We start from the raw sequence: 9,862 nt of genomic DNA, 5'->3' as shown, positions 1-9,862 counted from the left end.
GAAGGGAGGGAGGGAGCGAGCGGGCGGGGGGAGTGGAGAGGAGGAGGAGAGGAGTGAAGTGAAGCGCACTGAGTGAGTGTGTATGAGAGAAGGAGGGAGAAAGGGAGGGCGGCTCCGGATCCTTTGTTCGAGCGCGAGCGATGGTTGGAATCCGAGCCCGGGCTCTTCTGATTCTAATGCTGCTCGTGCAGACAAATAATGCGGCATTACTAACCTGCATCATGGCTGCTACACTGCTGCTGTGATTTCACACATCTGATTGTTTTCCTCATGTCAGACCGCAAACATCCAGGGACTTTTCTGCAAGTAGAGCTCCTTTTTTTAGCTATTAAGATATCTAGCCTCTCAATGTTTTGTTTTGCTTCTCTGTTTTCTGCTTTTCCACCGCCTCATCTCCGCTCCCCGCCCCCCATCTATGCTTGAGGTTCACTGTCATTGAAGGTTTTGTTCTTGTCGAGAGAAATGAAAATGTGTTTAAACTGAGAGAAACAGCGAAATCAATACTCGAGAAGATTTGATTGGGAAAAAAAAAACTGGCATTAGGTGGAATGTGAGACTAAGTCCGCTGGATTCTAGTTCGTTTATTGTGAAGTGGTTATGTTATGAATGCAAATAGTGCATTCAGCTTTCAAATACAGATTTAAATATTTTGCATGTTCAAGTATCTGTTCAAAACATTTACTTTATTTTTAAACTGGCTTCATAGCGTTTAACTGAAAATTAGTAAATACATTAAGTATGATGTCATTGTGGAAGACGTGGTGTATAGAGAGGTAGCATCTACACAGTTTCTGCCAACAAATCGATCCAAAACTAAATAAACTCCCTTGTGACACGTAAACATAAACATTGATGCATAATTTAAACATGCAAATCGGTAATAGCCACACATTGTGCATATGGTGTAGACATAACTGCTTTTTTCCATCTTCCACTGTTTATTCTTATGTCAGGTAGTTTGTGCTTTGATATCAGAACTCTAATGATCATAATTCATTGTTGTTTAGGAATCACATTTAGGAATCTAGTTCTCTATTGCAACTTTTTGTTCTGGGAAGAAAAGAATTGTCTGGACAATAAGCAGATTTGGTACCCTTATAACAAGATGCTGTTACAGATACAGCATTACTTACCTGCACATCTATTAAAATGTACTTAAGGTTCTACATATTCCAATTCTATGGTTAATATTATATCACTAAATGTCTTTTGAAAATTCATGTAAATAATGTTGATACATGTCCTTTTTCGAATTTCCTCTCTTTCAGGCCCTAACACACTCAAGAATATGGTTTTGTGGTCATCTGCTACTGTGCACAACTTCATCATTCTTCATTTTTGAGGCTAGGTAAGGAGCATGACAGTCGAGCTTGATCCGTTTCATGCCTGACGTTTACTTGTCTATTTTCAATAATGGTGATTACCAGAAGGAATTCTGACTGTTTGTATACTCTACCCTCTTCCCCAACCTGGAGCTGATTGGGCCAAATTTTGTGGCCCACTTCCAGTTTTGATAATTGATCAGCTAACTTTGAAATTAAGAATCCAGTTTAGGATCAACTGAGATATGACATTGACCAGGATTTCCATTTACTAAAGAAGGTTCACTTACAAGTGTTTATATCTCACGGCACTTTATAACCATTAAGTATTTTTGCAATGTAGTTTGTGTTGAACTGAAGAAAATGCAACAATGTCTTTGCATCACACCAAGGTTCCACAAAAAATACTGACTATCGACCAGATAGCTGTTCCAATGATATTAGTCAAGGGTAAATATCCATAGACTGGTTGAACTAACCTACTGTTTCCAGATTAGTGCTATGGGACCTTTTGCATTCACTGGAAACAGTTGATATGGCTTCAGTTTAATTTCTTATTCAAAAGAGTTTCCTCTGACAGTGTGGCACTCCTCAAAACACATTGATGAATTAGCCTAGATTATTTGTTTAAATTTGTAGTGGAAGTGAAAGTGCTACCCCTGAACCAAGATTTTATTCTGGGCTGTCAGTTGTGCGCCTTCAAAAATGCTGCTCTACTGTATTAGGAAGCATTTCAGATGAAATGTTAAACTGAATCCAGTAATGTCCACTTCACATTCACCTACAGGGCAGATGGTCATGATCCCATAGTATTGTTTGAGGAAAAACAACAAAGTCCTTTCTGGTACACTCACCATTGCTTATTTCTAAATGAACATTACTACATCAACTTATCTAGCCATTGCCTCTGCACAAATCTGATAGTGACTATTTTGGCATTGCACATAGTTCAGGTTGGCTCTGAATTACAAACAAAACGCAAAGAACCTATTCTGTTTAATAGCTGGTATGTCTTTTCATGTGTTCTTATTGATTTCTAGCTGAGGTTGGTGAAAGTTATTACTTTGTCTGTCTATATTCGTCAAAAAAAGCACTTTTCACATCTCCAAAAGTCTAATCAGAGTAGTTTAGAGTGGTGTGACAAATGGATGCTGTGGAGAAAGGAAGAATTCATAAATTAATGAAGGTGCTAAAATAACGCAAATATTTTACAGCTTCACAAAGCAGGAATGGAGGGGATAAGAAGGTCTAAGAAACATTTTATTAGGACGTCTAAGACAGAAATGTAACAGATGAATCAATAGCCACCACTGGTAGAAAGTAGACAGCACAGAAGTATTTGTCTAAAGTTAGAGAAGGATGTGAGCAGGCTACACTGCTGAAATTAGAATAAATGAAGGCGAGAGCCACAGAACAATTCAAAGCCTTGGGTAAAGATTTTAATTGACATGACCAGTGAGAAGGAAAAATTGGAATGATAAAATTTTCTTTTGATGTCGGTTCATAGGACGTATGCAATATGCTAGCTAGGCCATGATTTACTGCCTGCAGAGTTGGTCACATTACAGTGGGTCTGCAGTCCTATGTAGGCCAAACTAGGTACAAATGGCAGATTTTGTTCACTAAAGGATGTTAGTGAATCAGATGGGTGAGGCTGTGAATGGATAAATATTTGAGTACTTTTCTTGATTAATTGCAGTTTATGAACTGTGACAGCGGAGTGGAAAACAAAGCATTAGGTGGCACAGATACTAAATAATCTTAGCAGTGGTGGGGTGGCAGTAGAGGCTACTCTAACTTTAATGTTGCAATGTATAGTTCAAAATGGACAATTATGCTGTATTTGTTTAGCTTGTTAAGCATGGCTGAGTTTATTATATATCTTTCTTATATCCTTTTTATGTAATTAAACATTCTGGAACTTGTAATATTGTTTTTCTGACCATTTTGTGGATTTCAAATGTGTTCAATTGACCTCTGTACCATAATTCAGTTTGATAGTGTCAGGAACTTTCAGAAAATTCGTGTTTTAGGCCGATACTACTACTACTAAGTATCTGAAGCTTTCCTCTAATTGTTTGGAGCCCACACTTCTTTTTATGTAAATAGCTTGAGCTGCTAAATCACACTGCTTTTATTTATTAGGATTGATTGTTTGGCTGCAGCTGGTTCTGCATCAGGATACACAGCTGTCTTCATGCTGGGTTCGTCAAGCTTTATAGAGTCTAAAGAAAATTGAATAATTCCATACAAAAACAGAAATTGCTGGAAAAGCTCAGCAGATCTGGATAACTCCATGTTTCTATCCACGAAAGATTTACAGTTAACCCAATGTGATTGATTTGGAAATGTTGCCCATATTTCTGTGGTAACCCTTTTGCCTCTGCATCAGAGGTTCCACTAGAGAAGGTTGAGCATATAGTCTAGGTTGACCTCATGCACTGCTGAGGTAGTGCTGCCCTGTTGGAAGCGTCTTCTTTCAGATGTAACTGAATCCAGTTACATCCACTTTACATTCACCTAACTGGGCAGGTAGTCATGGTCCTGTAGTATTGTTTGAGGAAAAACAACAAAGTCCTTTCTGGTACATTGACCAATGCTTACTTCTAAATGAACACTACTGTATCAGCTTATCTAGCCGTTGCCTTATTTCACAAATCTGATGTAGTCCCTATTTTGTTACTGCATGTAGTTCAGATTGTCTCTGTCTCTGAATTACTGGATTTCCCCAAAAACTTTGAAAGCAAAACTGCAAGAGGGAAAAGTATTTTTAATTTAATGTTTGAGATATTTTTTCTTCTTTTATGAATCATATGGAAATTTCAATGTACTTTTTTATGGAGACAAAAGAAATTTGTGTCTATTTGTCTTAAATTGCATAGAATGTAGAACAGTACAGCATAGGAACAGGCCCTTCAGCCCGTCATATCTGCACCAGCCATGACGCTGTTCTAAACTGTTTCCATGTGCCTGCATATGATCTGTATCCCTCTATTTCCTGCCTGTTCACATGTCTTTCTAAATACCCCTTAAATATTTGCTATCATCTCTGCTTCTATTACCTCCCCGGCAGCATGTTGCAGACATCTACCACCCTCTGTGTTTTAAAAAAAGTGCTTTGCACGTCTCCTTTAACCTTGCCCTTCTCACCTTTAAACCTTTCCACCTAAAAGAATCTGACTATCTATGCCTTTCATAACTTTACCTACTTTTATCAGTTCACTCCGAGTCTCGGCGCTCTATTGAAAACAATCCAAGTTTGTCCAACCTCTCCTTATAGCTAATGCATTCCAATCTAGGCAACATCTTTTTGCACGTTGTACAAATTGTTCCTATAGTACAATGACTGAAACTGCACATAATAGTCCAAATATAGCCTAACTAAGGTTTTATACAGCTGCGACGTGACTTGTCATCTTTTATACTCGATGTCCTAATTGATGAAGGTAAGCATGCTGTACGCCTTCTTTACTACCTTTATCCAATTTCAGGGAGTTATAGATTTGCACCCCAAAATCCATCTGTATATTAATTCTCCTCGTATTCCTTCCATTTACTTTCTGCTTTCCTCTAGCATTTGATGTCCCAAAATACATTACCTCACTCTTGTCCAGATTAAACTCCATCTGCCAACTTTCCAACTAAACCAAATCCTGCTCTATCCTTTGACAAACTTCTCACTAATGACAGCTCCACCAATTTTTATGTTGTCTGCAATGTTAGTAATATGGCCACCTACGTTTTCATCCAAATCACTTATTAGAAACAATACAGATCATAGCACTGATCACTGCAGAACAGCACTGGTCACAGACCTCTAGCCAGAGAAACAGCCCTACACAACTACCCTGTTCTATGACCAACCCAATTTTAATCCATCTTATGATGAACTCATTGTGGATCCCATGTGAATTAATCTTCTGGACTACCCTACCATGATGGACTCTGTTAATTCTTTACTAAAGTCCATGTAGACAACATCCACTGCCTACCCTTGTCAATCATCTTCATCGCTTCCTCAAAAACTCAATCAAATTTGTGAGACAAGACCACCTCCACCCAAAGTATTGCTGACTATCCTTAATAAGGCCATTCTTTTCCAAATGTGAGTAAATCCTGCTTATAAGAATCTTTGTCAGTAATTTCTCTGCCATTGATGTAAGGCTTACTGGCCCATAATTTCCTGGATTGTCCCTGTTGCCCTTCTTAAACACAGGAACAACATTGGCTATTCTCCAGTCTTCTGGCATCTTGACTGTGGCCAAATAAGTATCCTAGGATAGATCCCACTAGGCCCTGGGGACTTATCAACCTTAATGTTTTAGAAGATACTGAACACTTTGTCATTCACAGTTCCTGAATCTTACACCTGAATCTTTCAATCTCACAGGTCTTATGGGTCCTGAACTCTGACCACCTGGCCTTTAAAAGACTCCCTTACCAGATGTGGGTTTATCTTCAAACAGCTACCCCCAATCCAATTTCGCTAACACCTGCCTAATACTGGTACAATTAGCCTTCCTCCAATTTAGCACTTTAACCAAGGACCAGTCTTGTCCTTAACCATAACTATCTTAGAAGTTACAGAATTATGATCATTGTCCCCAAAATGCAATCCTGCTGAAACTTCACTCATCTAGGCAGGTTCGTTCCTCAATACAAGGTCTAGTACAGTCCCTTCCGTAGTTGGACTATCTACAAGCAACTTTATTTTAATCGGCACTCTCGATAAACTAGCAAAAATTATATACCTGGAATACCAGAAGTTTACTGTATTATTGCAATCTTCGTGATGTCTGAGTAATACTGAGCTGAGGGTGTGAACGAATCATAGAATCCCATGGGAAGGCTCTCTGCCTGTAACGTTTCTTTAACTTAAGGCAAAGTTGCATTATTATCATTATGTGATTTATGCCGTAAATAAAGTAAACAGCGATTTGTCTACCCCATGCATTATGCTTCTGTTACTTAGTGTGTGCCTTTACATGATTAAGTGGACCTGAATGTTTGATCAACTGGCACACACCTGGTCCCAAAGGTGCCAGTTTACTGTCCATGTTGTTTCAAGAAATCCTCCTGGATGCACCTAATAAATTCTGCCTCATCTAAGCCCTTGGCACTAGGGAAGTCCCAGTCAATATTGGGGAAGTTAAAATCACACACGATAAGGACCCTATTTTCATATTTTTGCATGATCTGCCTACATATCTATATCCCACTGGCTATTGGGAGGCCTATAGTGTAACTCCATCAGAGTGATTGAACCTTTTGTTTTAAATTTCTGAATTCTACTCATATGGCATCTCGGGATGAACCCTCTGTGATGTTAGTGCAGCTGTAAGATTCTCCTTAATCAGTAATGCAGCTCGCCCACCCCTTTTTATATCTCTGTCATACCTAAGACATTTAGACCCTGCAATGTTGAATTGCCAGTAATGCCCTTCTCTCAGCCAGTTTTTCTAGTGGCCATAACATTGTAGTTCCATGTACTAGTCCAGGCTCTAAGCTCCTCTGCCTTACTTGCAATACTCCAGGCTAGAAAATAAATACACTGTACTTCAGACTACCATTCCCACTGTGTTCGTTAACCTGACATGCCTGTTCTTCCTATTTATTAGATTTATTTGACTTAACCTCTACCTTCTCCTTATTCACTGCATATACTGACCTACTGTTCTGGTTCCCACCCTGCTGCCATGCTGGTTTAAACCTCCCTGGCAGGATATTGGTGCTCCTCCAGTTTAGATGCAACCCAGCTTCCATCCTGGAAGCAATCCCAGTGATTCTCTCCTACACCAGTTCCTTAGCCATACATTCAGCTGTATTATATTTGCATTTCTGGCCTCACTAGCATGTGGCACAGAGTAATCCCGAGATTACAATCCCGGAGGTCCTCCTTTTCAATTTTCTACCTAACTCCCTAAATTTTCTTTACAGGACTTCGTCTGTTTTCCTGCCTGTGTCGTTAGTATCAATATGGACTACGCCCTTTGGCTGCTCACCCTCCTCTTTCAGAATATCCTGTGTCAGCTCAGATATCCTTGACCCTGATGCCAGGGATTTAATACACTACTCTAGAGTCTCAGCCGCAGGCACAAATGCCTATCTGTGCTCCTATAGCGTTCCCTGGCACTTCTGCACTTGCCTAGACTTTGACCCTTCCTGCTGTATAATTGAGTCACTCGTGGTGCCATTGATCTGGCTGCTGCTGTTGCTTTCCCCTGAGAGGCCATTCCTGCTGCTGCTCTCAACAGTATCCAAAGCAGTATACTTGTTTCAGAGAGGTATTGCCACAGAGAACTCCTGCACTGCCTGCCTCTCCTGCCACACATCTGTCTGACTGATCTTTTGGTGTGACTACATCCCTGAAACTCTTATGTGTAAAGCTTTCTGCCTGTTGTAAGTCCTTCAGTGAGTCCAACTGATCCATGCAGTCTGAGAGGAGCTCCAGGTGGTCACTCTTCCTGCAGACATGGTTGTCAGGGACATTTGACTCCTGCCTGATCTCCCACGTGTCACAGGAGAATACTGCTGCTCTAACTGCCATTACTACCCCTCTAGCAACTATTGGATTACAAGAGAAGGAATACCTTAATGGTGCTTGCCCTCCTCAGCAAAGCTCAACTCTGACCAAAGCTTGCAGTTTGTCCTCTATAACAGCACTTCAACCTCAGTGCTGAGGCACTGCTATTTTGAAGCCACAACCAAATTTTCTAACATTCCTTCTATCTAATGTTCTAAATAATTTGCTTTGAAGAGACTTCATTGTTTTTATTGTTTACACAATCAAGTTTTGGATTTGATGGAAAATTATCTAAATACGTATAGTTCTTGAGAGCTCCTGTCTGCTACTTGGAAGAGCTCAAAGGGCTGCAATTTGTGGTATGTTCTCAGAATTCAAGTAAAAAGTGCTTGAAAGAACTGCAGATGCTGTATATCAAAAAAAAAACAGAAATTGATGGAAAGACTCGGCAAGTCTGGCAGCATCTGTGGAGAGAAATCAGAGTTAAAGTTTCCGGTCGAGTGACCCTTCCTCAGAACTAATGGAGCTAGGAAAATTTTGGTTTATATGCAAAAGAAAGGATAGGGGGAGGGGATAAGGAATAAACAATGAGAGAGAAGAACAGTTGGACAAACAAAGGAGTGAATAATGATCTGGCTAGGAGGATGAATAGCTATTAATGGGGACTGTTAGTGGAGTTGTGTATAATAGCAGACTATGTGATAACAAGGCCTGGTGTGTGGAGTTTGGGGTAAGGACATGGGAGAGCTTAAGCCCTAAAGCTGAACGATATTGAGTCCAGAAGGCTACAGGATCACTAAGTGGAAAATGAGGTCCTGTTTCTCCAGCTTGCACTGAACTTTGTTGGAGTGCAGTAGCAAGTCTTGAGACAAAGATGTTGGCCAGGGAACAGGATGTTGTGTTGAAGTGGCAGGCAGCTGGAGGCTCATGGTCTTTTTGAATGGAATCACAAAATCCCTACAGTGTGGAAACAGGCCATTCGGTCCAACAAGTCCACAGCGCCCCTCCGAAGAGCATCCAACCCAGACCTATTCCCCTAACCCTGCATGTCACATGGCTAACCTGCCTAACCTAAACATCCCTGGGCACTGGGCAATTTAGCATGGCCAATCTACCTACGCTGCACATCTTTGCACTGTGGGAAGAAACCAGAGCATCTGGAAGAAACCCATGCGGACATAGGGAGAATGTGCAAACTCCACACAGTCGCTCGAGTTTGGAATCGAAACTGGGTCCCTGGCGCTGTGAGGCAGCAGTGCTAACCACTGAGCCACCATTACTGACAGAAAATAGATGTTCTGCGAGGTGGTCACCCAGTCTACACCCAGTCTACACTTCGTTTCCCCAATATAGAGGAGACCACATTGTGAGCAGATTCTAAGACCATAAGACATGGGAGCAGAAATTGGGCCATTCAGCCCATCGAGTCTGCTCCGCCATTCAATCGTGGCTGATAAGTTCCTCAATCCCATTCTCCCGCTTTCTCCCCGTAACCCTTGATCCCCTTGATAATCAAGACCCTATCTATCTCAGTCTTAAATGTACTGAATGACCTGGCCTCCACAGCCTTCTGTGGCAGTGAATTCCATAGATTCACCACTCTCTGGCTGAAGAAGTTTCTCCTTATCTCTGTTCTAATAGGCCTTCCCTTTACTCGAAGGCTGTGCCCTTGGGTCCTAGTCTCTCTTACAAATGAAAACATCTTCCCAACATCCACTCTGTCCAGGCCATCCTCACACCTTGCTTCCTGTAAAGACTCTATTATCCCAGTTCCTCTGTCTCTGTTGCATTGTTCAGATGAGCCAACTTTAACAAGGGAGCCTCTGAAATGTCAACCTTCTTCAATCGAGGATTCCCCAGCACCCTTGTTGACTGGGCCCTCACCCAGGTCACTCCCTCTCCCCACCTCCCGCAACAGTGCTAGGGTTGCCATTGTCCTTGCCTATGATCCCACCAGCATCCATATTCAGAGGATCATTAGCTGCAATCTTTGCCAACTCCAGCGAGACTACCCGCC

General features: G+C 41.2%; 1 protein-coding gene across 6 annotated transcripts in view; it reads left to right on the top strand.

Moving 5' to 3' along the window:
- The window catches only part of LOC109934012 (spindlin-W), a 71,397-nt gene that overhangs the window by 523 nt on the left and 61,012 nt on the right, over nt 1–9,862 (top strand). For 4 of the 6 annotated variants that reach the window (XM_048595240.1, XM_048595238.1, XM_048595243.1 and 1 more), the window contains exon 2: nt 1,269–1,348. The gene's annotated coding sequence lies outside the window, so the exon portion shown is untranslated. Of the gene's footprint in view, nt 1–52; nt 73–286; nt 307–1,268; nt 1,349–9,862 lie in introns of those variants that run through there. The other 2 variants (XM_048595239.1, XM_048595242.1) reach the window with 2 other exon arrangements.

The sequence above is a fragment of the Rhincodon typus genome, chromosome 3, assembly GCF_021869965.1.
Source record: "Rhincodon typus isolate 14 chromosome 3, sRhiTyp1.1, whole genome shotgun sequence".
NCBI lineage: Eukaryota > Metazoa > Chordata > Chondrichthyes > Orectolobiformes > Rhincodontidae > Rhincodon > Rhincodon typus.
This window is presented reverse-complemented; position numbering and strand designations above follow the sequence as displayed.